Raw genomic sequence first — 6,000 nt, 5'->3', positions numbered from 1 at the left:
GGATGAAGGAAAAACCAGGAGTGTTAGTGTTGTAGCCACGCGTTCTGGGAAACAAACTCACTCAGAAGGACAATGCAGATAGTGGAGTGCAGTTTATTACACCCGCGGGCCCAAGGCAGATTCTCCTCTTAGCCAAGGACTCTGACCAGTTTTTGTGAAAACCTTATATATACCCTAAGTGTACGTGCTCAAACCCACCTCCCCAAATTCCTTGAAACTAGTCTGGACAAGGTAAAAGAGAGATACAATCAAAGTTAACCCATGATTCATGTGTCATAAGCCGATAGTTAAACAGTGGACATATATCAATAGCCCTGTGGTCATATCCTGATAAACATAATGGAATTTATGACTTTGTTCTGTTACAGAGATAATTAGCATATTCTTTTAGGCAATGGAGAGTCCAAGTACAAGTCCCGAGGCTCTTTTATCTGGGAGGTCTGGTTTCCATTGGTATGCTATTTCTGTAGACACCAGGTGCAAAGTTCAAAGTCCATTGGAGGGTGACCATGCATATAGCCTAATGTTTGCAGCCTGGCCTGAGATGCAGTCCAGCTCTGTCTGTTTCCTCCTTCATTAGTAGGACTGGACCTGCCCTCAGCGGGTGGGGGAACTGAAGCAGGGGTCCGGTCCCTGCATCGGGGCAGTTGCCTGAGTCAGAGGAGAAACATTTAAGGTGGAGAGTGAAACAGCTGATCTGTGGCAGCCTAAATGGAATGAGAATCAGACAGTCCTTACCACAGCCATACGTACCCCAGGTAGGGATTAGATGCCCTGGAAGGTGCAGCGGCTGGGAGCTGGAGTTTAGGAATTGTGGAGCAATCCCAGGGCAAGGGCTGCTGTTGACTGCGGAGAGACAGATCGAGGGGATGTGAGGGAGGAGATTGTGGTGGGAAATGCCTGTGGAGGAAAGCCGGGCAGCCATGGAAGCAAGGCGATACTGCTGAGTCACACGTAGCAGGTGGAGCCATCACCATAGCCTCTATCCCCCAACACGCCAGTATTGGCAGCTGAACAATAGAGAGGCTGGCCCATCAAATGCCTGACACACTGAACTACAGAGTAGGACCCCACCCAGTGTGTCCCATTAAGTGCCTGATGTGCCAATTACAGAGTAGGACCCCAGTCAGGGGGGTCCCTCTATGTGCCTGATGCACTGAACAACAGAGAAGGAACCCAGGCAAGGAAGCCCTCTTAAGTGCCTGAATGGGCAGAGCTATGGAGAAAGACTGGCCAAAGAGGCCTTCTGATTGCCAGCTACAAGAGGCTTGAAAAAAGACTCCAAAAGGGCCATAACTCTTGTGGTGGAGGCAGTCCGTGTCCCTGCGCACGTGGCGCTGCCAGGGTCCCCGCAAGCCAAGCAGCTGTGCCACCTTCATGTTAAACTCTCACTGGGGCACAGCTGCCACAGGCAAAAGAAGTCTTGCATCTATGCGTACAGGGTTGCTTTGGTAGTGTCCAACTCTTTGTGACCCTGTAGACTGTGGTATGCCAGGCTTCTCTGTCAGGGAGGGGAGTCCTCCAGGAAAGAATACTGGAGTGTATTGGCTATTACTGGTTGCCATACCCTTTTAGAGCACTATATTTCCTGCTGCCATAGGCGCCAACTCCCCTGAGTACCTGGTGCTGCCAGAACCCCTGTGACCCAAGCAGCTGCACCACCTCCACACTTGGCCCTCACAGAGGCAAACCCATATCCTCCAGGGCAGCCTCAGGAGCAAACCCCAGTGGACCACCCACATGTAGAGGTGGAAATAAAACCACAATTCAAATCCAGAGGCAGTGTGACTAAGAAAGAAGACCCAAAACCCCAGATTAAATCCACATGATCAACTAGGCAGACTCTGTGCTTATGGAATATATAAAAGGTCATTGAGAGCTCCCACAAAAGAAAATGCACTACTTCTGATAGCTGTGGACATTGGAGGCAAGAACATAGAGGAGTAGGACCAGATTAGAATCTGAGCTGCCCCCACAACAGGTCCAGAGATCAGCACAGTGTTGGAGGGCATCCTAGGGAGGTGAGGTGGACTGTGACTCCCTCCCCACAAGGGAAAGGACTCTCTTAGAAGTGATTCAAGAAAAACATTTATTATTCTTATGTTTTGACTTGTTCTGTAGATTCTTTTGAATTTTTTTCTTTTTTCTCCCCCCCCTCCCCGTTGTAGTCATCAATTTTATTGGCACTATGAAATCTAATTAAGCCTTTGAGCTTTTTTCCTCCTCAGTCACATTTTTAATTGTTGTTATAAACCTCTGCCTCTACATTGGGCTTTTGCAGTTCTGGGGAGTTTTCCTTTTCTCTTTTTTTAATTTTAATTTTTAGTTTTTTAAACCTATTATTATTTTTTCTACATTTATTCCTTTGCTTTTCCCACTGTTCTTTTCACCTTGCAGTTAATCTTTAATGTATATAAATCTTTATCTACCTCTATTTAACTTTGCATATCTATTCTTTCTTTCCTTTCCTCTCAACATATTTGTTAGTTTTATTTTCATTGCTTTATTCCCCAATTGGCACCTTGCTTTAGTTTTGTTTTCCAGTTTGTGCTTTAGTTAGCTTTGTCCAGGTAGATATAATTTTTGGTTTCCTTTGTTCTCCAGGTCAATCTATTATACTTTATTTTTGTTGGACTGTTCTGATTTTGTTTATGGGTGTATATGTATATGTGTATATTCAGTCATACTTTTTTATTGTTGTTATAAACCTTTGAATCTACGTTGGGCTTTTGCAGTTCTGTGGAGTTTTCCTCTTTTTTCTTTCTTTCTTCTTCCATTTTTTTTATTTTCTCTTTTTTTATAATTTTAACTTTTAATTTTTTAAGCCTATTATATTTTTCTACATTTATTCATTTGCCTTTCTTACTGTTCTTTTCCCCTTGCAGTTAATCTTTAATGTGTATAAATCTTCATCTACCTTTATTTAACTTTGCATGTCTATTGTTTCTTTCTTTTTATTTTTCCTTTCCTCTAACATATTTGTTAGTTTTGTTTTCATTGCTTTATTCCCCACTTGGCAGCTTGCTTCAGTTTTGTTTTCCACTTTGTGCTTTAGTTAGCTTTGTTGTTAACTGATAAATATAACTTTTGATTTCTTTCGTTCACTGAGTCAATCTATTGTACTTATTTTTGTTTGACTGTTTTGACTTTGCTCATGGTGTATATCGGAGAAGGCAATGGCACCCCACTCCAGTACTCTCGCCTGGAAAATCCCATGGATGGAGGAGCCTGGTAGGCTGCAGTCCATGGGGTCGCTAAGAGTCAGACATGACTGAGCGACTTCACTTTCACTTTTCACTTTCATGCATTGGAGAAGGAAATGGCAACCCACTCCAGTGATCTTGCCTGGAGAATCCCAGGGACGGGGGAGCCTGGTGGGCTGCCGTCCATGGGGTCGCACAGAGTCAGATACGACTAAAGCGACTTAGCAGCAGCAGCAGCATGGTGTATATGTATATGTGTATATTCCATGATTTTAATTATTATTTGCCTGGTTTTGTAACTGCCATTTGTTTGGGGTTTGTCTTTGGTTTCTCGTTTTTGGATATTTGTTTTAATCTCACGTAATGCCATAACAGACCACTTGTGGAATCTTCATTCCTGACCAGAGAGCAAGCCTGGACCCTTTGGAGTGTGAGCACTAACTCCAAGACCCTAGACTCCTGGAGAACTAACCCTAGGGAGTATCAAATAGTGAGAACTCACACAAAGGAAACCACCTGAATACAAGACCTGGCATCACCCAAGCACCCAAGCACAGTAGTACCCTGTGTAGGACACCTCATCTAAACAACAAACAAAACAGAAATACAAACCCAATCATCAGCAGACAGGATTACCACCTCACGAAGCCTTGCCCATAAGAGGAAAAACAAACAAACAAAAACTCAGCACAAATCTCACCCTATAGGAAGCTTACACAAACCACTGGACCAACCTTAGGAGGGCAGAAACCAAAAGGAAGAAAGAATTCAACCTTCAAGACTGGGAAAAGGAGACCGCAGACACAATAAGTTAAAAAAAATAATGAAAAGGTAGAGAAATGCTACACAAATGAAGGAACAAACTAGAAACACAGAAGTCCAAATAATGAAGAGGAAATAGGCAAACTCCCTGAAAAAGAATTCAGAATAACGATAGTAAAAATGATCAAAAACCTTGAAAACAAAGAAAATGCAAGAATCAATTAACAAAGACCTAGGAGAACTAAAGAATAAACATACAGAGACAACACAATTACTGAAATTAAAAATACTCTAGAAGGAATCAATAGCAGAATATCTGAAGCAGAAGAACGAATCAGTGAACTGGAGGATAAAATGGTGAAAGTAACTTCTGAAGAGCAGAATAAAGAAAAAAGAATGATAATAACTGAGGATAGTCTCAGAGACCTCTGGGACAATATCAGATGCAACAACATTTGAATTATAGGGGTCCCAGAAGAAGAAGAGAAAAAGTAAGTGTATGAGAAAATTTTTGAAGAGATTATAGTTGAAAATTTCACCAACATGGAAAAGGAAATAGTCAATCAAGTCCAAGAGGCACAGAGTCCCATACAGGATAAATCCAAGGAGAAACATGCCAAGACACACACTCATCAAACTGACAAAACACAAAGAAAGAATATTAAAAGCAGCAAGGGAGAAGCAACAAGTAACATACAGGGGAAACCCCATATGCTTAACAGCTAATCTTTCAGCAGAAACTCTGCAGGCCAGAAGGGAATGGCAGGATATATTTAAAGTACTGAAAGGGAAATGTCTACCCCCAAGATTACTGTACCCAGCAAGGATCTCATTTAAAATTGATGGAGAAATAAAAAGACAAGCAAAAGTTAAGAGAATTCAGTACCACCAAACCAGCATTACAACAAATATTAAAGGGACTTATACAGTTGATAAATACAATAGAAGAAAAAGGATCTACAAAACCAACCCCAAACAATTAAGAAAATGACAGTAGGAATATATATATATATATCAATAATTACTTTAAAAGTAAATGGATTAAATGCTCCAACCAAAAGACACAGACTAGCTGAATGGATACAAAAACAAGACCCATATATATGCTGTCTACAAGAAACCCACTTTAGACCTAAAGACACGTATAGACTGAAAGTGAGAGGATGGAAAAATATATTCCATGCAAATGGGAAGCAAAGGAAAGGTGGAGTGGCAATCCTCATAGCAGACAAAATATACCTTAAAGAAGATTACAAGAGATAAGGAAGGGCACTACATAATGATCAAGGGATCAATCCAAGAGGAAGACATAACAATTGTAAATATCTATGCACCTAACACAGGAGCACCTCAATACATAAGACAAACACTTAACAGACATAAAAGGAGAAATTGACAGTAACACAATAATAGTAGGAGACTTTAACACTCCACTCACACAAATGGACAGATCATCAAAACAGAAAATTAAAAAGGAAACACAAGTCTTAAATGATATATTAGATGAGATGGATCTCATTGATATCTTCAGGGCATTCCATCCAAATGCAGAAGAATACCCCTTCTTCTCAAGTGTACATGGAACATTCTCCAGGATAGACCACATCTTGGGTCACATATCAAACCACAGTAAATTTAAGAAAATCGAAATAGTATGAAGCATCTTCTCTGACCACAATGCTATGAGACTAGATATCAATTACAATAAAACTGTAAGAAACACAAGCACATGGAGATTTAACAACATGTTTCTAAATAAGAAACAGGTTACTGAAGAAATAAAAAGGGGAACCAAAAAAGTTCTAGAAACAAATGACAATGAAAACACAACAACTCAAAACCTATGGGATGTAGCAACAGCAGTTCTAAGAGAGAAGTTTATAGCAATACAATTCTATCTCAAGAAACAAGAAAAGCATTGAATAGACAACCTAACTTTACACCTAAAACGTTTTAAACTGGAAAAAGAACAAAAAACCCCCAAAATTAGCAGAAGGAAAGAAATCATAAGGATCTGAGCAGAAATAAATGAAAA

Source organism: Bubalus kerabau, chromosome 1 (assembly GCF_029407905.1).
Source record: "Bubalus kerabau isolate K-KA32 ecotype Philippines breed swamp buffalo chromosome 1, PCC_UOA_SB_1v2, whole genome shotgun sequence".
In the NCBI taxonomy this organism is placed as follows: Eukaryota; Metazoa; Chordata; class Mammalia; order Artiodactyla; family Bovidae; genus Bubalus; species Bubalus kerabau.
The sequence above is the reverse complement of the archived record's forward strand: the minus strand, read 5'-3'. Positions refer to the sequence as shown.